The sequence below is a fragment of the Hyperolius riggenbachi genome, chromosome 3 (genome assembly GCF_040937935.1).
Source record: "Hyperolius riggenbachi isolate aHypRig1 chromosome 3, aHypRig1.pri, whole genome shotgun sequence".
Classification (NCBI taxonomy): Eukaryota; Metazoa; Chordata; class Amphibia; order Anura; family Hyperoliidae; genus Hyperolius; species Hyperolius riggenbachi.
In genome coordinates this window covers 198,133,940-198,158,285 of record NC_090648.1, presented here as the reverse complement: position 1 = coordinate 198,158,285, position 24,346 = coordinate 198,133,940, and positions in this window count along the sequence as shown.

Here is a 24,346-nt window from a genome sequence, read left to right as displayed (position 1 = left end):
ATGGTTGCTGTGCCCCCCACATGGCTTGTGGTAAACTGCAAACGGGACTTCTTATGCTTTCTGTTAACAATGCCTTTCTTCTTGCCACTCTTCCATAAAGGCCAACTTTGTACAGTACATGACTAATAGTTGTCCTATGGACAGAGTCTCCCACCTGAGCTGTAGATCTCTGCAGCTCGTCCGAGTCACCATGGGCCTCTTGACTGCATTTCTGATTAGCGTTCTCCTTGTTCGGCCTGTGAGTTTAGGTGGATGGCCTTGTCTTGGTAGGTTTACAGTTGTGCCATACTCCTTCCATTTCTGAATGATCGCTTGAACAGTGCTCCTTGGGATGTTCAAGGCTTTGGAAATCTTTTTGTAGCCTAAGCCTGCTTTAAATTTCTCAATAACTTGATCCCTGACCTGTCTTGGACCTGTCTTGTGCGTTCTTTGGACTTCACGGTGTTGTTGCTCCCAATATTCTCTTAGACAATAAATTCAAAAGAAAAGCTGCTACACTCACACTCACCCAACAAAGGGAGCAGGGAGTCTTGACCAAATTCAGCAATGCACAAAGGAAAGCCCGCTACACCAATGTTGTATCGTGAAAAAATAGAAAAATCTTTATTCCATATCCAAAATCACAGCATCATAGCGTACAGATAAAAGCTCACGCGTATCGGAGCAGAGATAGCTCCTTAATCATAGCTCTGAGGCCCCCACAGAGCAGCTGTATTTGTACTGACATTAGATTACACACAGGTGCACTCTATTTAGTCATTAGCACTCATCAGGCAATTTCTATAGGCAACTGACTGCACTCAGATCAAAGGGGGCCGAATAATTATGCACACACTGCAGTTATTTATTTGTAAAAAATGTTTGGAATCATGTATGATTTTCGTTCCACTTCTCATGTGTACACCACTTTGTGTTGGTCTTTAATGTGGAATTCCAATAAAATTGATTCATGTTTGTGGCAGTAATATGACAAAAAGTGGAAAACTTCAAGGAGGCAGAATACTTTTGCAACCCACTGTATAAAGAGATAGGCGTCATCACCACTTTACTGAGGCGCTACTCCTGCAACTGCTGAAATTCTGGTGAGTCTGTTATACTATTATGTTTGCATTCTGTTTTTTGTACCACCCTTTATTCTCCCTCTCACTTTTTATACCCTACTACCCACCAATTGTTAAATCACCTAGATGGATCCTATGTCAATACTAGCACTACTCAATACTGATCTCTATATCTATAACATCCCAGGGCCCATCATTTACACTAGCACACTAGTCTTTTTTATACACTATATGCGTATGATATACAATGTCTTGTTATACAAATTGTAACAACAGAATTCACTATTGTGAGTCTGCTATACTGTTATGTTTGCATGCTGTATTCTGTACCCCCCTTGATTCTGCCTCTCACTTATACCCTACTACCCACTTTTCATCATCTCACCTACATGGATCCCATGTCAATTACTAGTACTACTCAATACTGATCTCTATATCTAAAACATCCCATGACCCATCATTTACACTAGCACACTAGTCTCTACCGCTACTGTTTTTTGTTATATCCAACTCCTCATATTATCCTCACATAGCGTTTTTTATACACTATATGCTGTATGATATACAATGTCTTGTTATACAAATTGTAACTACAGAATTCACTATAGCAAAATGTACTGTCTCTTTTCCACAGTTTGTCCCCACTTTTATTGCCCAACACGAGAAGTCCACTTTTATTGCCTGATAAAGCGGGCGTGGCCTGCGAAACGCGTTGCACTTTTGGGGTGCTCTACAATAAATGTGATTACTATTATACAGACAGTCTTTCGTGTTTACTTTATGGAGGTAAGTCCACCGCTTCCTCCAAGCAAATTTTAAAGGTTTTATCCACTTTTACCCTGCTGGCGCCTCTGTTCCCTGTTTGCTGTACCGTGTCCACCCCTGGTGGAGGGCTGATCTACCCCCTTTCTGATCTACAGGGAGCGACTTCTTATCCCTGAGTGAGGACAGGTCTAATCTCCTCACCTGCCTATACAGTGGTTGCCTTTGTGGTAACCCACGTTTGTGAGTATATGCTTCACACTAATTATCTTTAGTAATTTTATGCAGAACATACTACACTATATTGGGCTCTCGGTTTCTCTAATGTTACTTCTTTAGGAGACGATCCTGGTGCTTGCTGGACTTTCTTGGACGCCCCGAAGCCTTCTTAACAAGAATTTAATCTCTTTCCTTGACGTTCTTGATGATCCTATAAATTGTTGATTTAGGTTCAATCTTAGTAGCCACAATATCTTTGCCTGTGAAGCCATTTTTATGCAATGCAATGATGGCTGCATGCACTTCTTTGCTGGTCACCATGGTTAACAATAGAAGATCAATGATTTCAAGCATCAACCTCCTTTTAACATGTCAAATCTGCCATTCTAACCCAATCAGCCTGACATAATGATCTCCAGCCTTGTGCTCGTCAACATTCTCACCTGAGTTAACAAGACGATTACTGAGATGATCTCAGCAGGTCCTTTAATGACAGCAATGAAATGCAGTGGAAAGGTTTTTTTGGGTATTCAGTTAAAGTGGTCTAACACCCAGCATTTCAACTTTGCTTTAAAAGATTGCTTACAGCTTATAAACTATTATGCCAGATTTTTTTTTTAGCAGAAATTCACTGAATGGATTAAACATGACGTTTTAGTGCTGCATTTTGCTAGAAATCCTCCTCCGTGCTTGCTTGTTTAGTTACAAATGTATCTATCTACAATGTAACAAACAAACACTGCTCTGAGAGAACAAAGAGGGCTTCCCCGGCAGGCTTTTCAAAGGTCTATTTGTATTCCAAATAAAGATACATTTGTAACTAAAGATAACAACGGATTCGGATTCCTAGTTAAATCCAACACTAAAATGTCATGTTTAACCCATTCAGTGAATTTCTGCTTAAAAAAAAATCTGGCATAATAGTTTGTAAGCTGTAAGCAATCTTTTAAAGCAAAGTTGTAATGCTGGGTGTTAAACCGCTTTAATTTCCATGGCAAAGAAGGACTATGCGATTCATCTGACCACTCTTCATAACATTCTGGAGTATATGCAAATTGCTATTATAAAAACTTAAGCACCAACTTTTCTCATTTCCAACATTTTTGACAGTCTCAAAACTTTTGGTCAGGACTGTATGTATGGTCCAGATACAGGTCACGAGATTGAGGATACAAAAATAATGATGTAATTTAAGTATTTGTAGTTCTTTCACATGCTCATCATACTGTATATTGGTAATTACATAATTAATAAGAAACTTAATAAGAAAGAACAACTATGGTAAAATATAAATTCTTTCAGTTCAGGAAACACAGCCACCACAGTCAAAAGCTATTTGAAATGTATGCACCATAACCTGAGATTTACTGTATATAATCTTACCTTTTCTAGACTAGGTAAGGCTTTCATATGGTGAGTGGGTAGTAGCACAGCATGGCATCTTGCCAGTCTTTCCTATGAACTGTTGTGAACACTGGTACTAAGTTCAGACACCATCTGCAGAAATGAAGAACAGGTGGGTAGAACTGATAAAGGAGTAGTCTGCAGGACACACTGCTAATTTTTTAAGTTTCACCTGTAAATGTCATTCAACAGTTCAGTGCCTGGGAGTCAATTTTACCTCCTGAATCCCTTATGAGTGAAGCTGTGTGTAAAGCTGTTCAGTGCTTTTAGAGTCAGAATCCTTGTTTCATGCATAAAGCTGTCTGAGATATTAAGCATCCCCTCCCTTTAAACCTATCTCTGTTAGCAGTGCGTCCTGCAGACTGATGTCAAGATACAGCAGGAGAAGAATAACTACTGAACCAGTGTGCATGATTAGACTCCCATCAAGAATATATTTAATTAGATTGCAGAGTTGGGAATTCCTGGCCCAGATCACTAGATTAGGAATCTCCACAGGTTATCAGCAATCAGATGACTGTATGCTGCAGAGTGGCTATAATGATGAAGCGATGTCAGAATAAAAATGAAAAAGCCCAAAGCAGAAAATCTCCTTTTTAGGCATTATCAGGTTTGATAGCAGGATCTTTTTAAAGGAGTGCTTTGGCATTCTAAAAAAAAACAAGCTGACACTTACCTGGGGCTTCTATCAGCCCCTTGCAGCTGTAATGTCCCTAGGGAAAGAATGAGACCAGGAGCCCTTATGGTGTAGTATTGTTAGGACAGATGTAATAAAAGATAATGTGGGTAATTTATACTCACAAAGGTGGGTTGCACTTATGCAACCAACGACAATGCATGCAGAAAAACCCGTTTCCACTCGGTATCCCGGATCATGCTGGAAATGGGTGGTCACTCTCCTCCTGTGGTCCTATACAGGTAGTCCTCGGTTAACGAGCGAGATAGGGACTGTCATCTCGTTCTTAACCTGAATCTGTCCTTAAGTCGAGACAGCACTGGATTGCGGCATTTTAAATGTTTTTAAGTACTTTTACATTGATCTAAAGACATCTTTATCTAAATCTTAGATCTAAATCTAAAGATCTAAAAGTGTGTGTGGGGAGGTGAGCAGATACATACCGCACACTTCCCATGCTCTGGCGCCACCCTCCGCCTCTGAAAAACACCTCCGTATCATTAAACAGATCAGCGTACTCTGACCCGGATACTGTACACGCTGCGCATGCGCAGTATGCCAGGTCGCGTCCTGGCTGCGTCAGAGGGCGTGGATCTGTTTAATAATACGGAGGTGTTTTTCAGAGGCAGAGGGTGACGGCAGGGCACAGGAGGTGTGCGGTATGTAGCTGCTCACCTTCCCACACACACATTGTGTCTTTAGATCAAAGTAAAAGTACTTAAAAACATTTAAATCACCTAAATCCGGCGCTCACGGTGACGTCATAGAGGGGGCGGAGCTATCGGCGGACGGTTCGTATCGGCAAGGCGTTCATACAGCAGGCGTACGTAGCCCGAGGTCTACCTGTACACTGGTGCATAAATCTCAACAGTAGTACAGCGGTACCTCAGAGAGGTGATGGGTACGGAAGCAAGTTGGTGGAGGTGCCCTTTAAACTGATCAGTATGTCAATATTGAAGTAATAAATGAAAGAGGTATCTTACCTCACTAGAAGACTCACATACAGTGGGTTGCAAAAGTATTCGGCCCCCTTGAAGTTTTCCACATTTTGTCACATTACTGCCACAAACATGCATCAATTTTATTGGAATTCCACATGAAAGACCAACACAAAGTGGTGTACACGTGAGAAGTGGAACGAAAATCATGCATGATTCCAAACATTTTTTACAAATAAATAACTACAAAGTGGTGTGTGCATAATTATTCAGCCCCGTTTGATCTGAGTGCAGTCCGTTGCCTATAGACATTGCCTGATGAGTGCTAATGACTAAATAGAGTGCACCTGTGTTTAATCTATTGTCAGTACAAATACAGCTGCTCTGTGGGGGCCTCAGAGGTTGTCTAAGAGAATATTGGGAGCAACAACACCGTGAAGTCCAAAGAACACACAAGACAGGTCAGGGATCAAGTTATTGAGAAATTTTAAACAGGCTAAGGCTACAAAAAGATTTCCAAAGCCTTGAACATCCCACGGAGCACTGTTCAAGCGATCATTCAGAAATGGAAGGAGTATGGCACAACTGTAAACCTACCAAGACAAGGCAACTCACAGGCCGAACAAGGAGAGCGCTGATCAGAAATGCAGTCAAGAGGCCCATGGTGACTCTGGATGAGCTGCAGAGATCTACAGCTCAGGTGGGAGACTCTGTCCATAGGACAACTATTAGTCATGCTCTGTACAAAGTTGCCCTTTATGGAAGAGTGCCAAGAAGAAAGGCATTTTTAACAGAAAGCATAAGAAGTCCCATTTGCAGTTTGCCACAAGCCATGTGGGGGACACAGCAATCATGTGGAAGAAGGTGCTCTGGTCAGATGAGACCAAAATGGAACTTTTTGGCCAAAATGCAAAACGCTATGTGTGGACAACAATGAAGTTTATGGGAAATTTAAGATCATTATTGAGAAGGGGGGTGGAGAAAGGCTTCTTATCAGAGAAGATAGCAAACGATCTGATACCACAGTTCCCTAAGCGCCCAATATGGTACCATTTACCTAAAATTCACAAGTCCCGGACCAGTCCACCGGGACGACCGATAGTCTCCGGTATAGGGTCCCTGACCGAGAGACTGTCAAGGTATTTGGACCATCTCCTGAGACCATTGCTCCGATTAGTGCCATCTTATTTACAGGATACCCTGGACGTGCTGAGAAGCATAGAAGGGGAACCTTGGAGCGACGGCGATGCAATTGTGACGGTTGATGTGGTCAGCCTATACAATCGAATTCCTCATGTAGCTGGAGTGGAGGCAATAAAATTCTTCCTCCAAAGGGCTAATAAAGATGAAAATTACATAGATTTCCTCTGTGAATGCTTAATGTTTGTGCTCACTCATAATGCATTTACTTTCGAAGGAAGATTGTACTGGCAACGGTCGGGCACAGCCATGGGGACATCGGTGTCATGCACGTATGCCAATCTGTTTTTGGCTTGGTGGGAGGAGAAATACGGGTATGCCGCCGGTGTCCCACATGGGAAATGTCTCAGGAGATGGTCCAGATTTGTAGATGATATCTTGGTGTATTGGTCCGGGACTCGTGACACATGGGGAGAGTTCTTCCAATATTTAAACAGTGGAAAAGAAAATATGCGATTTACATATGAGTATAGTACAGAAAAAGTGTCGTATTTGGACCTGGAATTGATTGTAAAAGATGGAAAGATCATTTCTAAGGGGTATAAGAAGCCTATTGGTGGCAACCTTCTACTGCACAAAGAGAGCTACCATCCGGAGCACACTTTCAGATCGCTCCCGTATGGACAATTTTTGAGATTAAGGCGAAACAATACTCAAGAGGAAGATTTTTTAGAACAAGCAACAGATTTAAAGGGGAACCTTGAAAAAAGAGGCTATGAAACAGAGATGTTGGGAGAGGCCTTAGAAAGAGCAAGAAAGAGGGATAGAGGAGATCTTATACTAAGAAAGAACAGAGGAGTAGAGAAACAGGAAAGGGCAGACAAAGGGAACCGATTGACTTTCTCTTTTGATTATACCCCAATGTACAAGGAAGTGAGACAAAGTGTTCTGAAAAACTGGAAAGTGGTTCAGAGAGATCCGGTTTTAAGGGAAGTGTACAAACAACCTCCCCTGGTGACGTTTAAGAGAGCTCCCACCCTAGGTAGTAAGTTAACGACAACAGAATTCAGGAAACCTAGGGAACCAATGTGGTTGGAAAAATTACAACAGAAAGGAAATTATAGATGTGGCCGGTGTTCACTCTGTCCACAAATGCAACCCGGGAAATATCTGAAAGTTGGACCGGTAGAGAATAAAGTAAAGGATTTTGTAACATGTCGGACAAAATATGTAGTCTACATTATTTGGTGCCCCTGCCATAGATTCTACATTGGTATGACAACGAGAGAAATGAGAGAACGCATCCATGAGCATGTTAAATCTGTTAGAACAGGAAAAGGTTGTAGTAGGTTAATAGAACATTGTAGAAATGAACATGAGTGGGATGCAACATGCCTTTCCTTTGCAGGTCTGGAGGTAGTGCCGGTCCCAAATAGAAGAGGCAATCGGGAACAGTTATTGCTGAGGAAGGAGAGTAGATGGATAATAAATAGTGATGCTACGGGACCTTTAGGTTTGAACGACCATTTAGACATGCAATGCTTTCTGGATCCATGATTGGTAAAAGATAAGGGGTATATAGAGATTTGTCCAGTATAACTTGATTGATGTTTTTAATTGAAAATTAATGCATAAGGAAATGGGAGAATGTGGAGGAACCAGGACCGGGCCGAGGCAGAGGCTGGAGAGGCTCCAGCCTCAGGGCGCAGTGTAGGAGGGGGCGCGCAATTCATTCAGTTGTCATTCCCAATTGTGTTTGAAGCAGAAAGAAATAGGAAAAGGAGATACATGGCAGTGACTGCAAGTCAGATAACTAGAGATTAAGGTATTGGGGAGGTTGGGGGCCCTGGAGCGCCTCTAAGTCTAGTAGCAATCAGTGTGTGACGGCTGGGGCGGAGGGATAGAGGGGCGCACTTTGGTGTCCCAGCCTTGGGTGCTGAAGGACCTTGTCCCAGCTCTGGGAGGAACTATTTAATATGCCACGGAATATGGTGCGTAAATATCCAGGAAAGGGTAATGAAATAAGGAACAGTATGAAAAGGAATTAGGTAGCACCGAAATTCTCTCATTAATTTCTACTGAATAAAATTCTCCCTAATAAAGGGAATTTAGAATAAATAATATTAAAGAAGTGGAGTATTTATGCATTGATAGATATAGATTTCACTATATAAGTTTTAGCATGTTATGTTTTAATTATATTGAAATAAATGTATAAGTTTTATGTAAGGCACTGCTGCTAATAGAACTTGTATGGGAAAAAGCCTTTCTCGTGTATTTGGGCACCACCTAGTGGAGGATGCTCGGACTCAAAAATAATCGGGTCCCAGCGTCTAAGAGTGGAACACACAGGCCTTCCGTCCTTGGGTGTATCGCCTGCGTCATGTGGTACGCGTGCGCGCAGCCAATATGGACGGAGGACTTTGTGGTCCAGCGTGGAACGCATTGCCGCTTCCTATCCGCGTGTGCGCATGACACGCGTCATCTAGTACGCGTGCGTGCGGCTGACGTGGATGGGAGGAGATGCGTAGCGGCGTCACGTGCCCGGATATGGAACTACCGAGTGGTACTGTATAAAAATCCCCCGATATGGAGGGTCCAACGCGCACGGAGCCTCAGAGGAAGCTCGTTGAGCGAAACGATCGTCAGGCAGGTCGCTGTCGCCCCACATTGCCCCACAGCCAGGACTCTATTAGGGTATGTCTGCATACTTTGTTATATTTACAAGATGGACATGAATGTCAATGTATGAGGATTGCTTTGATCTAATAAAGAACCTTGGAGCAGTGCAAGATTCTCTTCTCACTTTACAAGATATATATTGCATCTATTCTTCTAATCTGAGCACGCTGAAGGTGATACCCTACGCTCCAGTACCAGTGAGTGAAATCCTCCATGAGGCAGACGTCCACTGTGCCTACCACTTACTTTCTATGTTTACACGATAAAAATGAAAAAGCCCAAAGCAGAAAATCTCCTCTTTATGCATTATCAGGTTTGATAGCAGGAGTTTTTTGGCATTCTAAAAAAAAACAAGCTGACACTTACCTGGGGCTTCTATCAGCCCCTTGCAGCTGTAATGTCCCTAGGGAAAGAATGAGACCAGGAGCCCTTATGGTGTAGTATTGTTAGGACAGATGTAATAAAAGATAATGTGGGTAATTTATACTCACAAAGGTGGGTTGCACTTATGCAACCAACGACAATGCATGCAGAAAAACCCGTTTCCACTCGGTATCCCGGATCATGCTGGAAATGGGTGGTCACTCTCCTCCTGTGGTCCTATACAGGTAGTCCTCGGTTAACGAGCGAGATAGGGACTGTCATCTCGTTCTTAACCTGAATCTGTCCTTAAGTCGAGACAGCACCGGATTGCGGCATTTTAAATGTTTTTAAGTACTTTTACATTGATCTAAAGACATCTTTATCTAAATCTTAGATCTAAATCTAAAGATCTAAAAGTGTGTGTGGGGAGGTGAGCAGATACATACCGCACACTTCCCATGCTCTGGCGTCACCCTCCGCCTCTGAAAAACACCTCCGTATCATTAAACAGATCAGCGTACTCTGACCCGGATACTGTACACGCTGCGCATGCGCAGTATGCCAGGTCGCGTCCTGGCTGCGTCAGAGGGCGTGGATCTGTTTAATAATACGGAGGTGTTTTTCAGAGGCAGAGGGTGACGGCAGGGCACAGGAGGTGTGCGGTATGTAGCTGCTCACCTTCCCACACACACATTGTGTCTTTAGATCAAAGTAAAAGTACTTAAAAACATTTAAATCACCTAAATCCGGCGCTCACGGTGACGTCATAGACGGGGTGGAGCTATCGGCGGACGGTTCGTATCGGCAAGGCGTTCATACAGCAGGCGTACATAACCCGAGGTCTACCTGTACACTGGTGCATAAATCTCAACAGTAGTACAGCGGTACCTCAGAGAGGTGATGGGTACGGAAGCAAGTTGGTGGAGGTGCCCTTTAAACTGATCAGTATGTCAATATTGAAGTAATAAATGAAAGAGGTATCTTACCTCACTAGAAGACTCACATACAGTGGGTTGCAAAAGTATTCGGCCCCCTTGAAGTTTTCCACATTTTGTCACATTACTGCCACAAACATGCATCAATTTTATTGGAATTCCACATGAAAGACCAACACAAAGTGGTGTACACGTGAGAAGTGGAACGAAAACCATGCATGATTCCAAACATTTTTTACAAATAAATAACTACAAAGTGGTGTGTGCATAATTATTCGGCCCCGTTTGATCTGAGTGCAGTCCGTTGCCTATAGACATTGCCTGATGAGTGCTAATGACTAAATAGAGTGCACCTGTGTTTAATCTATTGTCAGTACAAATACAGCTGCTCTGTGGGGGCCTCAGAGGTTGTCTAAGAGAATATTGGGAGCAACAACACCGTGAAGTCCAAAGAACACACAAGACAGGTCAGGGATCAAGGTATTGAGAAATTTTAAACAGGCTAAGGCTACAAAAAGATTTCCAAAGCCTTGAACATCCCACGGAGCACTGTTCAAGCGATCATTCAGAAATGGAAGGAGTATGGCACAACTGTAAACCTACCAAGACAAGGCAACTCACAGGCCGAACAAGGAGAGCGCTGATCAGAAATGCAGTCAAGAGGCCCATGGTGACTCTGGATGAGCTGCAGAGATCTACAGCTCAGGTGGGAGACTCTGTCCATAGGACAACTATTAGTCATGCTCTGTACAAAGTTGCCCTTTATGGAAGAGTGCCAAGAAGAAAGGCATTTTTAACAGAAAGCATAAGAAGTCCCATTTGCAGTTTGCCACAAGCCATGTGGGGGACACAGCAATCATGTGGAAGAAGGTGCTCTGGTCAGATGAGACCAAAATGGAACTTTTTGGCCAAAATGCAAAACGCTATGTGTGGCGGAAAACTAACACTGCACATCACTCTGAACACACCATCCCCACTGTCAATTATGGTGGTGGCAGCATCCTGCTCGGGGGGTGCATCTCTTCAGCAGGGACAGGGAAGCTGGTCAGAGTTGATGGGAAGATGGATGGAGCCAAATACAGGGCAAACTTGGAAGAAAACCTCTTGGAGACTGCAAAAGACTTTAGACTGGGGTGGAGGTTCACCTTCCAGCAGGACAATGACCCTAAACATAAAGCCAGGGCAACAATGGAATGGTGTAACGATCAAAGATGTTACCTCTTTGGTGGAAAGCAGCGCAGCTGCTTTCACACCTGATGTCACCTCTGCGGCCACGCCATCCCGGGTGTCGCTTCCCGACTCAGGTGGGACAGGGGTTTCTGTTGCACAGCAGCTTAGGTCCACACGCCTGCGCATGGAGCAGAAGGACCTTTATGGGCGTAGGAGACAGATCAGCTGACATTGTGGTCAGCTGACTTCTACCTGTCAATCTACCTTGCAGGTTGGTTCAGCCCCTCGGGCAGGGCTGCTTGAATCTGCCTTCAGTATTTAAACCTGGAGTTGTTACTCTGTCCTTGTCTGTTGTCGTGAATGCTTGCGTGTTAGCGCTCAGACCTTAGACTAGTTCCCAGGTGTTGATGTTAAGGATTTCACACCTAGTCTAGGATATTGCTACATTGCTACTGTTTATTTGTTAGACTAGATCCCAGGTGTGATGCTAAGGATTTCACACCTAGACTAGGATATTGCTATATTGCTTCTGTTATCTGTTAGACTAGATCCCAGGTGTGATGCTAAGGATTTCACACCTAGACTATGATATTGTATTGTATGGATTTCTGTGTGTATGACTCTTAGCTAACTACTCTGACTCTGATCCTGCTTTCTGGTCCTGTGCTTCCGACTGTCTGTCTTCTAGTTGCTGAACCTCTGCTTGATTACAGATTACTCTCTTGTCTCACGATTCTGTATCAATACTTGCCTCCCTGTTGCCGAACCTTGCCTGTCAGACCACCCTACTCACCAGTGGGCCCTCGCCACTGGTGAGGTGATAACTTCACCAGCTCCTCTGGTGAAGTTATTCATTAATGCAGTACTATTTGTATCTCCTGCTCCTAGGCTGCAGTACAGTCTGAATCATTTGCTAGTGCAGTATTGTCTGTATCTCCTGTTCCTAGGCTGCAGTGCAGTCTGAATCACCCGCTCCTTGTGAGATTCAATCTCAGTTTCCGTTTCCCCAGCTTGCTGGGGTTTGAATTTTATTATACGGACGGCCTGTGTATCTTTAGTACCTCACCAGCATCTCTGGCGAGGTCTTGCCAAACTATACTGTTATCATATCTGTTGGTATGTTATCTGAGGGCCCCGGAGGTCTGACCGTATTTAGCAGGGCTGTGTAGCTGGTCCCAGCCAGCACCTCTGTAGAGGTCTAGCCTTTATTAGTTTCCGCTAGTGCCAGCCTGCTTCTTTGTAGGGGCCTAGTCTGGGTGGTGTCTGAGGCTCATCAGCTCCACTGATGAGCACCTGTTATGTATTTACCATCCTCACCTGCTCCACTGGTGAGGTAGAGCTTAGTGATTGATGGTACCTTCTCAGCTCCTCTGGAGTGTTTAACCAAAGCGGTCTAAGTCACTTGTGTCACCTTTCCAGTTCCACTGGAAAGGCCTGGGGTAGCTTCTGGCTGCCAGTTAAGCTAGCTCCTTGCCACCTCCTCTGATAGGACTAGTCTGCTATCTGGTGAATGTCTGTTAGTATCTGTCTGATTGGTTCTTGTCTCTCGCCGGCATCCCTGGCAGAGACCAGCTATACTACCTCCGTATTCTGTCTGTATCCTTCCCAGCCCCACTGGGGAGCCTTTTGTCTAATCTGTCTTGTTTGTATCCAGATTGTTCCTTACCAACTCCTCTGGTAAGGTCCTGTAAAACTATTAAAGTTATGGTTGCACCAAACACTACACACTCTGCTCTTGGTCTTGCTATACTGGTATTATTGGTGATTCTGCAGATCACACATAATCGAGTATAGCGTCTGCATTGTTGGTGATTCCGCAGATCACCAATAATCAGACATCTGAGTTGTGGCACTAAACCGTCACAAATGGTTTAAAACAAAACATATCTATGTGTTAGAATGGCCCAGTTAAAGTCCAGATCTAAATCCAATCGAGAATCTGTGGCAAGATCTGAAAACTGCTGTTCACAAATGCTGTCCATCTAACCTGACTGAGCTGGAGCTGTTTTGCAAAGAAGAATGGGCAAGGATTTCAGTCTCTAGATGTGCAAAGCTGGTAGAGACATACCCTAAAAGACTGGCAGCTGTAATTGCAGCAAAAGGTGGTTCTACAAAGTATTGACGCAGGGGGCTGAATAATTACGCACACCCCACTTTGCAGTTATTTATTTGTAAAAAATGTTTGGAATGATGTATGACTTTTGATCCACTTCTCACGTGTACACCACTTTGTATTGGCCTTTCACGTAGAATTCCAATAAAATTGATGCATGTTTGTGGCAGTAATGTGACAAAATGTGGAAAACTTCAAGGGGGCCGAATACTTTTGCAACCCACTGTAGGTGGAAAAAGGAGTCTTTATTAAAAGTAAAAGGTTAAGCTGTAGACTGTTATAATAAAGCTACTGTGGTGATGTGAAAGCGACATTCTGAAGCATTAAATTGGACTATCACAAAAAAAGTACACTAAAAACATAATGCTTTATTTTTTTTCTTTTAAACTGTAACACAACGTTACATTGAAACTGTACATGATTAGGCCACAACACACAACAATGCTGATGATAAACAGTAAAGGTAGTTTAGGCCTATAACACGCAGAACAGGATCAATGATGCATAATGTCTGGTCTATAATTTTGTAAATGTAGAATATGCCCCTCAGCAAAAATCAGTTATGGTGATAATGAGAGATTAAAAACAGTTAGGGCTATACTTTGCACAGAAGCTGCACTGCTGTGTTCATGATGCCTGCTGCCATTGCCACCAATTATATTCCTGCCGCCACAAACATGGTTTCCTGAGTCTCCTGATCACCCCTGGCCATGGATGGCATTTTATGATAGAATGCCAATGCCACCAAATGTTCACAAGAATATCACTGATTTTTATAATAGTAATGCTTCTAGAAGACCACATTTGCTTTCCAAGGTTCCTGTACATCTAAATGAGTTTTCTACTTAACAAACTGAATCGATCAAAATATCTGTTGATAGTTGTTGGGACTCAATGAGAACAAAGGGTCAAATACTGAGCTCCAAACTGTAAAAAGGAACTGGTCAGAATGCACCACTTTCAATTACAAAGCCCCAAACTGTAAAAAGGAACAGGTCAGAAGAATGCACCACTATCACTTACCAAAGCCCCAAACTGAATAAAGGAACTGGTCAGAATGCACCTCTATCAACTACCAAAGCTCCAAACTGTAAAAAGGAACAGGTCAGAATGCACCACCCATGTGAAAAAGTCCTAAAAGTGTTTGCTGGAGCTAAGCAGTAATGTATTTTAACTATAGCCAATTGACCACCTATTTTTGTAATCTAGGCTATCTGATAGAAGAGTCCTTCCAGCAGTTGGACACTTATTCTGGCTGTGATAATATTAACCACTTCCCGACCGCCTAACGCACAAAGGCGGCCGGGAAGCGGACCCCGCAAGGACCAGCTCATGCCCAAAGGCGGCGGTCCTTGTAGGGGCATGGGCGGAGCGATCGCGTCATCCGTGACGCGATCCTCCGCCGGCGCCTGTCTCCGCTCACCCGCCGCAACATCCCGCCGGCCATACGGAAGCGCCGGCGGGATGTTAACCCGACGATCGCCGCATACAAAGTGTATAATACACTTTGTAATGTTTACAAAGTGTATTATACAGGCTGCCTCCTGCCCTGGTGGTCCCAGTGTCCGAGGGACCACCAGGGCAGGCTGCAGCCACCCTATGTCGCACCCAAGCACACTGATTTCTCCCCCCCCCCTGCCCCAGATCGCCCACAGCACCCCTCAGACCCCCCCCCCCTGCCCACTCCCCAGACCCCTGTTTGCACCCAATCACCCCCCTAATCACCCATTAATCACTCCCTGTCACTATCTGTCAACGCTATTTTTCTTTTTATCCCCCCCTGCCCCCTGCCGCCTCCTGATCACCCTCCCACCCCTCAGATTCTCCCCAGACCCCCCCCCCCCCCCCGTGTACTGTATGCATCCATCCCCCCTGATCACCTGTCAATCACCTGTCAATCACCTGTCAATCACCCATCAATCACCCCCTGTCACTGCCACCCATCAATCAGCCCCTAACCTGCCCCTTGCAGGCAATCTGATCACCCACCCACATCAATAGATCGCCCGCAGATCCGACATCAGATCACCACCCAAGCGCAGTGTTTACATCTATTCTCTCCTCTAAACACCCACTAATTACCCATAAATCACCCATCAATCACCCCCTATCACCACCTGTCACTGTTACCCATCAGATCAGACCCTAATCTGCCCCTTGCGGGCACCCAATCACCCGCCTACACGCTCAGATTGCCCTCAGACCCCCCCCTTATCAATTCGCCAGGGCATTATTTACATCTGTCCTTCCCTGTAATAACCCACTGATCACCTGTCAATTACCTGTCAATCACCCATCAATCACCCCCTGTCATTGCCACCCATCAATCAGCCCCTAACCTGCCCCTTGCGGGCAATCTGATCACCCACCCACACCAATAGATCGCCCGCAGATCCGATATCAGATCACCTCCCAAGTGCAGTGTTTACATCTGTTTTCTCCTCCAAACACCCACTAATTACCCATCAATCACCCCCTGTCACTGCTACCCATCAGATTAGACCCCTATCTGCCCCTAGGGCACTCAATCACCCGCCCATACCCTCAGAATGCCCTCAGACCCCAGCCCTGATCACCTCACCAGTGCATTGCTTGCATCTATTCCCCCCTCTAATCACACCTTGCGACACCCATCAATCACCTCCTGTCACACCCTAGCACGCCTACCCATCAGATCAGGCCCTAATTTGCCCCGTGTGGGCTCCTGATCACTCGGCCAAACCCTCAGATCCCCCTCAGACCCCCTTCCGATCACCTCCCCAGTGCATTGATTGCATCTATTTTCCCCTCTAACCACCCCCTGAGACACCCATCAATCACCTCCTGTCACCCCCTAGCACTCCTATCCATCAGATCAGGCCCAATACAACCTGTCATCTAAAAGACCACCCTGCTTATGACCGGTTCCAAAAAATTCGCCCCCTCATAGACCACCTGTCATCAACATTTTCAGATGCTTATACCCCTGAACAGTCATTTTGAGACATTTGGTTTCCAGACTACTCACGGTTTTGGGCCCGTAAAATGCCAGGGCGGTATAGGAACCCCACAAGTGACCCCATTTTAGAAAAAAAGACACCCCAAGGTATTCTGTTAGGTGTATGATGAGTTCATAGAAGATTTTATTTTTTGTCAAAAGTTAGCGGAAATTGATTTTTATTGTTCTTTTTCACAAAGTGTCATTTTTCACTAACTTGTGACAAAAAATAAAATCTTCTATGAACTCACCATACTCCTAACGGAATACCTTGGGGTGTCTTCTTTCTAAAATGGGGTCACTTGTGGGGTTCCTATACTGCCCTGGCATTTTAGGGGCCCTAAACTGTGAGGAGTAGTCTACAAAACAAATGCCTCAAAATGACCTGTGAATAGGACGTTGGGCCCCTTAGCGCACCTAGGCTGCAAAAAAGTGTCACACATGTGGTATCGCCGTACTCAGGAGAAGTAGTATAATGTGTTTTGGGGTGTATTTTTACACATACCCATGCTGGGTGGGAGAAATCTCTCTGTAAATGGACAATTGTGTGTAAAAAAAATCAAAAGATTGTCATTTACAGAGATATTTCTCACACCCAGCATGGGTATGTGTAAAAATACACCACAAAACACATTATACTACTTCTCCTGAGTACGGCGGTACCACATGTGTGGCACTTTTTTACACCCTAAGTGCGCTAAGGGGCCCAAAGTCCAATAAGTACCTTTAGTATTTCACAGGTCATTTTGCGACATTGTTGGTTTCAAGACTACTCCTCACGGTTTAGGGCCCCTAAAATGCCAGGGCAGTATAGGAACCCCACAAATGACCCCATTCTAGAAAGAAGACACTCAAAGGTATTCCGTTAGGAGTATGGTGGCCGGCGCAAGCGCCGTACTTCCACGCCGGTCGCCGTGATGATGCGAGGCGGCCGGCGTGGTGACATCAGCCGCATCATACCAGGAAGAAGGAGCCCGACACTCGGCCGAGTGTCGCCGGGCTGCCGCCGTCCAGCCATTCCGGAGCGGGGCCTAGGAGAGGAGCCAGGACGCCATCATGGGACCTCCCGACCAACGCTGGGCTGGAGAAAGCCCCGGGTGAGTACTATTTTACTTTTTAAGTAGAGCTCGGAGTCCTTTTAATTACCATCAATATGAACTACAGCTTAATAAAGCTAGTTTTTCAATGATACACAGTTACATGATATTATAAACATTTGGGTGGATTTTAGTATGGAACATCTTGCTAAAAACTACTTTACCATGTTCAGGAGATGTACTTCAAGGAACTCAGTACAGCTGAAACAGGCAGAGGCTGTGGTCGAGTGGGAATGGTCGAGTGGGAAACCCTATCCAGCTCCTATTCTACAGCAGAGGGGCGCCACCACCTGAAGCAGGTCATTTTGGCGAGCACTCTACCCCATGCTGCGCTTCACCTGGGCGCTGCCATATAAGTAATGTTATCAGTTATTTCCATTTCAATAGGCTGCCGTTCAATTCGCATGAAGTGAAAAAAAATCATACTGCATGCTGCATTCTAATGCGGCGTGCATCTGAATCTCTCTAGTCATGCATTGCATGGCACGGCTAGAGGGATTCAGCTGCGTTTTGCATCACACCTGTACCAGCATTGCATCCTGGCGACATCCTGAAACCCATCAGTTTCCAGGATTCAAGCTCAGTTTATATTTCTAGAGTCAATCATTGCTTAGATGTAATTATTCTTTTGGCTCTTGTTGAACTGAGTGGCATATATTTGCTATGTTAATGAACATGTCAGATGTCCAGCAGTAGCTTTACATCTTACCTTGGAAATCAGCTCAGGCTGCTCATGGAACATGACTGTATAGCTTTTATACAGCACATCATAATTTATAGCTATATTAAAATTTAGCTTCCTTGACTTGATTTGCAAGTTAATGGTGGTTGATATAGGGGAGCAATATTCATTTATACAGCACAATCCTTCAATTTCGATTCATCATGAATTTTCTTGCTTTCCGCATTCACTGGAATAGTTGATATTCAGTGATTCACAGTTCGTCCCAATATTTTCTTGGTGGGGTCCTGTTTCCTGAGTTGTCTTATTTTAATTGAGAACAACTATTTATGCACTTAATAAAATATGGATATATTATTAACCCTGTATGTTGTCCTGTTGTACAAGGTGATTCCAGGCACTTTTGATATGCACTATGCATCTCTTTTGACCAGTGCCGTAGCTAAGGAGCTACAGGCCCCGCTGCAAGTTTTACATGGGCCCCCCAAGCACTCTATACATACCATTTGATACGGAGCACCAAAACATGCCAAGGATAACCCCAGTATCAGAGGTGCAAGAAGGGGATGGGGAACAGTTTGTTGCTGATTACTACCATTCAAAGCATCTGTATAAGTGATTATTACCTGCACAGGACCAATAAAGAGCTAAAACTGGTGTTGAGGGAGGGGCCTAAGGGGGCTCTCTGGCCCAAGGGCCCCGGTGTGGTCAAGACCTCTGCAACCCCTATTGCTACGCCACTGCTTGTGAGGATTTGTCCAGCACTGCAGCCAACCTTGGAATGTAGCAAGTACCAAGCCCTGGTTTGATGATATCATAAAGCCAAAACTTGGAATATGCAGTTGTACAATGCTGGCTGCAATGAAGGCAGGGTAGTGCAGCTTCTTGTTGCTGCAACTAAGAGGTGAGTTTTCAAGCACGCTTCCTGTTGCCAATCTCTGTAAAGGGGAGGGGATACAAGATCACCATGGAAATTTATATAAAGGTAAGGGGACTGCTAGACTACTAGAAAAGTCTATAAGCGAGAGAGGGACCACAATACCTCAGGGATGAGTATTAAAGGGGGGACCACTAGATTGTCAAGGTGGTCTACATATAAGGAAGAGGGGATCACCAGACTTCCAGGGAAAATCATATTTGGGGGGACTATTAGACAACCAGATATATCTATATTAGGGGGAAGGGGGAAAAAGAAAGGGACTTTGGTCCAATTTCTTAGTATGACTAGTACAATATGTTCCTATGTTTATCTCATTCATGTCACATATCATTTCAGGTACGTTTTAAAGAGAAACCGTAACTAAGAATTGAACTTCATCCCAATCAGTAGCTGATACCCTTTTTACCATGAGAAATCTTTTCCCTTTCACTAACGGATCATTAGGGGGCTCTGTATGGCTGATATTGTGGTGAAACTCCTCCCACATTGTGATGTCAGGAGTCAGGACCATGGTTCTGACATCACACTGTGGGAGCCTTGTTGCATTGTGGGAAATAACAACTGTTTACAGCTGTTTACAACTTCAAAAAAAAAAAAAACAACAAGCAGCATCTCCTTCCACTGACATCACCTGCCAGCAGTAAAAATGTCACCATGTGATAAATTCAGAATGTAAATCAGGGAGAGGAAAGATTTTTCAATGGGTAAACACTGACTAAATCATGTATACATAATTATTGTAAAAATGAAGCACTTTTTTTATTATTTTTTTTTCACTGGAGTTCCTTTTTAAGGTAATTCTGACCCACAAACATCAAAGCTCTCATACAGCATAACATAGACCATTTGTATTGAAAAAAAAATGTCCTCTTTTACTTTATTTGTATATTTGCCAAGGGTGAGCCATTATCAGGGCAACAGCCAGAAGAGTTTAGTTAGGAGAAATGTGATGTACAAACAGCTATCCAATTGTTGGCCTTGTCTGAGGAGGGGCATTTGAGCTGTTCAATGGGAAGAGGAGAGAGCACCAGAAATTTCTTGGACAAGTTGAAGAGAAGCTTTGTTATAATTGACTAATAATTAAACTGGTACCTAAATATGGACATCTGAAATAGAACGAAGAGATTGAACGAACGATAGAACAATGTGATAGAATGAATGATGCGAACATTACGATGTGATTTTCATTCACTGAAATGAGAATAGCAAGGCACAACCATGGCAAAATCACAAAGAATCACAATGCAAAATTGGCCGGCCGAGGTGAACACAGCCACACTCACTGACAGTCTGTACATTCAGTGGCAGACTTGCAGCTGGTGTCCATGTGTGTGGCATTGACCCTTGGGCCCCAGACTCACTCGGGACCCATACTGCAGTCCCACCTGTGATGCCCTGAAGGCAGCCCTGCTGACTCTGGTAACATTCTTACTGTTCATTCAGTTATAGGACTGCGGGAATGAACTTGCTTCTTATTTGTTCTGTGTAATGTTACTTTAAGTCAGTTGTAAGGTTGTATCTTTAGTATGAATGGGCTGGCATTTTAGGAAAGGTTACTTTGTGAGGGAAATTGCCTTTAAAAGGTCAGGAAAACAGCACTATTTTAGCAGGTAAGATCATTCATCAAAAAGGCCAACCATCAGAGTGAAGTACATGCTTTTTAAATCACTACTTACTATAGAGACTAAAGAGATTTAGATACCCCTTAATGATTCTCATGCCTCCTAATCTGATTTCTACAATTAGAGTATCACATGATCTCCTTCTACCCAGATTGATAAAACATCATGAAACTCTTACCAGAAAATAAAACTATTTTTGATTACCCACAATAACTGCTAAAATGTTCTGCTTGACTTGGGCTTCTTGGGCAATCAGAGATCACACAATGCAGTACACACCTATGTCTCCTCGTCCCCTCTTTCCATTGTATTTGTAATGTTTGTACTTGGATCAGAACTTTCCCCTGGCATTGCTTTCTCCATTCAGTAGACCTATTTGATTTCTCTTTCACTGAATATTGACAGAATAGAAATGTGCCCTATCCATGGGAATGAGGATCCATGCATTAGTGCCAAGTAATGCAAATCCAGGATTGCTCTAGAACACAAATAGTCAATTACTGCAAATACAAAGACAAACAAACCACCCCTCAGCCAGAGCATGAAATATTTCACATCACCTCTGCTTCTGTCCACCTCCAAACTAATAATCCTCCACTCAACCCATCATTTTTTTCTCCTCTCTTCTCTATTACAGATGTACCTGTGCTCAAGCCGGGACAGCTCCAGCTAGAAGCACACATGTTCCTACTGTGCCAGTTGAACACTGCACACTCAGGCAGAGCAGCAAGAAGCTTGTAAAATGTAGGAGGAAGGTAGACCATGTAGGCTCTCCCTGCAGCCAGGGCCCAGTTGCCACTGTCTTTCTTGTGACCCCTGTTCTTACACCACTGACTGCTATAATGTGCAGTGCCACAACCTTATAAAGGAGGAATAAAACAGAGTGGCTATGTATGACACTATGGTGATAGTCAATGAAATCATCATGTGTTTTTCAAAAGTCATGTCACAAAAATAACAATGATTTTAATTAAACTTAGAACATCTTTTTCATGAGTGATTGTCTGACCAATTACTGAGCAATATATAAATGATCACCATCTTTCACTACTAGTAATTTCATTTCTAATGTCCACATAATAATAATTGTCATTTCTCATTAACTAATAAAAATACTGCTACATACCGTATTTGTCCATACTAACTCCAGCTCCTGGTACAGTTCCTTTGTTTTTCATTGATCTTTGTTTTCTGATTTATTAAATGATTGCGGGGTTTGTTAACTTAACATTAGTTTCCGTTTGTAATGATATATAAGGATACTTATCTATTCACATCACACAAATACACAATAATACTGTACAAGTGTAGAGTGAGAGAGAGAGACAGAGAGACAACCACTATGAACCAGGAGGGATTTCCCTACTGCTTGCTTCTCCGTAAATACAAGGATTCTTGGAGCTACTAGGCCACTGTTCTTTGCAAGAAAACTCCAAGGTGTATTAAATAAAATATTCCTGTAACGATCGGTGTCAGCACACAGAGAGAATCTGATTCTTGGTGATCTGCAGTATCACAAAGAATACAGATTATACCTGATTATTGATGATCTGCAGAATCACCGATAATCCAAGTATAACTAACCTCTGGACACCTTATAGTGTGAGTGTTTGATGCAACAGTAATAACTTTGAGTAAGACCACCCGGTGAGCAGGTGGTCTTCGGCAGTACGGGCCATACTGCCTTTAGAGAGGAACAGAGACCTTCCAGTAGCCTGAGAACTCCAAAGGGGTGAAGTTTCAAGGTAAGGTAGGCTGAACCTGTGAGTGAGTGACACCTGAAGGTGGTAGTCACTACCAGGTCAGAAGACTATCTCTTAACGAGAGAGATAGCTCTCGAGGTCGGGCAAGCCAGGTCGGCTACACACAGACAGATAAAGTACAAAGACAGAAGGCTGATTTGGTATCCAAGTCAGGCAGGGTTTGGCAACGTGATGTCAGATATGCGTGGTACCGAATCAGAAAGCAGAGGGATAGTCAGGAAAGCAATAGGTCATAACAAATATCAAACAATGCCTAGTCTTGGGTGTGAGGTCCGTGGTCTCTACACCCTGGAACTAGTCTGAAGCATAACACAATAATAACACAATAGTAATCTGGCTCAGTGTGAATTCCCAGGTCCTCCTGGTTCAAACATACTGTTGGATCTGACTAAGGTCTCAGCGCTTCCACATAGTGATCGCAACGGAGACAACCAGCAACTGACAAGCAAGCTGTATATATAGTTGCAGCACTCTGCCGCCCCGCCCGAACCACTCAGCCAATCAGGAGTCCAGCAGGAATCAGCTGATCATCCTGATCAGCTAACACATCTCCTGCTGGCATAAAGGTCCTGACTTCTGGCGCGCGCGTGCGTAGCCCTAAACCTGTGTGAACTAACAGGCTCAGCCACACCAGCTGCATGCTGCTGCGTGCAAACCGCCGCGCTGGATGCGGAACCAGCCGCCTTGCTGTCAGTACATGCGGCGGCTTTTCCGCGTTCTGCCATGTCACTAGATGCACGCTTCCGCGTGCAGACGTGGAATCAGCCGCCTTGCTGTCAGTACACGCGGCGGCTTTTCCGCGTTTTCTCACAATTCCCCAATTCATATTCGTTATTACTTTTTTGTTCTCCAAGCATAGCTCTTACATAGTTTACCTGAAATATTCAGCCTGGTATTATTTTTTAAAGAGACTCTGTAACAAAAATTGCATCCTGTTTTTTATCATCCTACAAGTTCCAAAAGCTATTCTAATGTGTTCTGGCTTACTGCAGCACTTTCTGCTATCACAGTCTCTGTAATAAATCAACTTATCTCTCTCTTGTCAGACTTGTCAGCCTGTGTCTGGAAGGCTGCCAAGTTCTTCAGTGTTGTGGTTCTGTGATGCATCTCCCCCCTCCAGGCCCCTCTCTGCACACTGCCTGTGTATTTTTTAGATTAGGGCAGGTTCTCTCTTCTCTCTTATCTTTTACAAGCTGGATAAATCCTCCTCTGAGCTGGCTGGGCTTTCACATACTGAGGAATTACATACAGGCAGAGCTGTCTGCACTCTGCAGGAAGAAACAGCCTGACACTTCAGTGGAAGATAGCTGCAGGGGGAAAGAAACACACAAATGATCTCTTGAGATTAAAAAGGAAGGGTGTATACAGCCTGCTTGTGTATGAATGTATTTTCTATGTATGGACATACTGTACATCAACCTACTTCCTGTTTTGGTGGCCATTTTGTTTGTTTATAAACAAACTTTTTAAAACTGTTTTTAACCACTTTTAATGCGGCGAGGAGCGGCGAAATTGTGACAGAGGGTAATAGGAGATGTCCCCTAACACACTGGTATGTTTACTTTTGTGCGATTTTAACAATACAGATTCTCTTTAAGGACAGATGTGGCTTTCTTTTGTTAACAATGTGCTATACAAAAAAAAATAATAATAAATGCACCAAAAAAGTAAACTTTTGGGAAGAAAAAATCATTGGCATGACAATAACTATTTTAAAAGGACAGTAGGAATTTAATAACATTATTATCATTGTGGGCCACAATGAGCTGCAGTAATTGTGAACATTTGTAATATGATGGTGT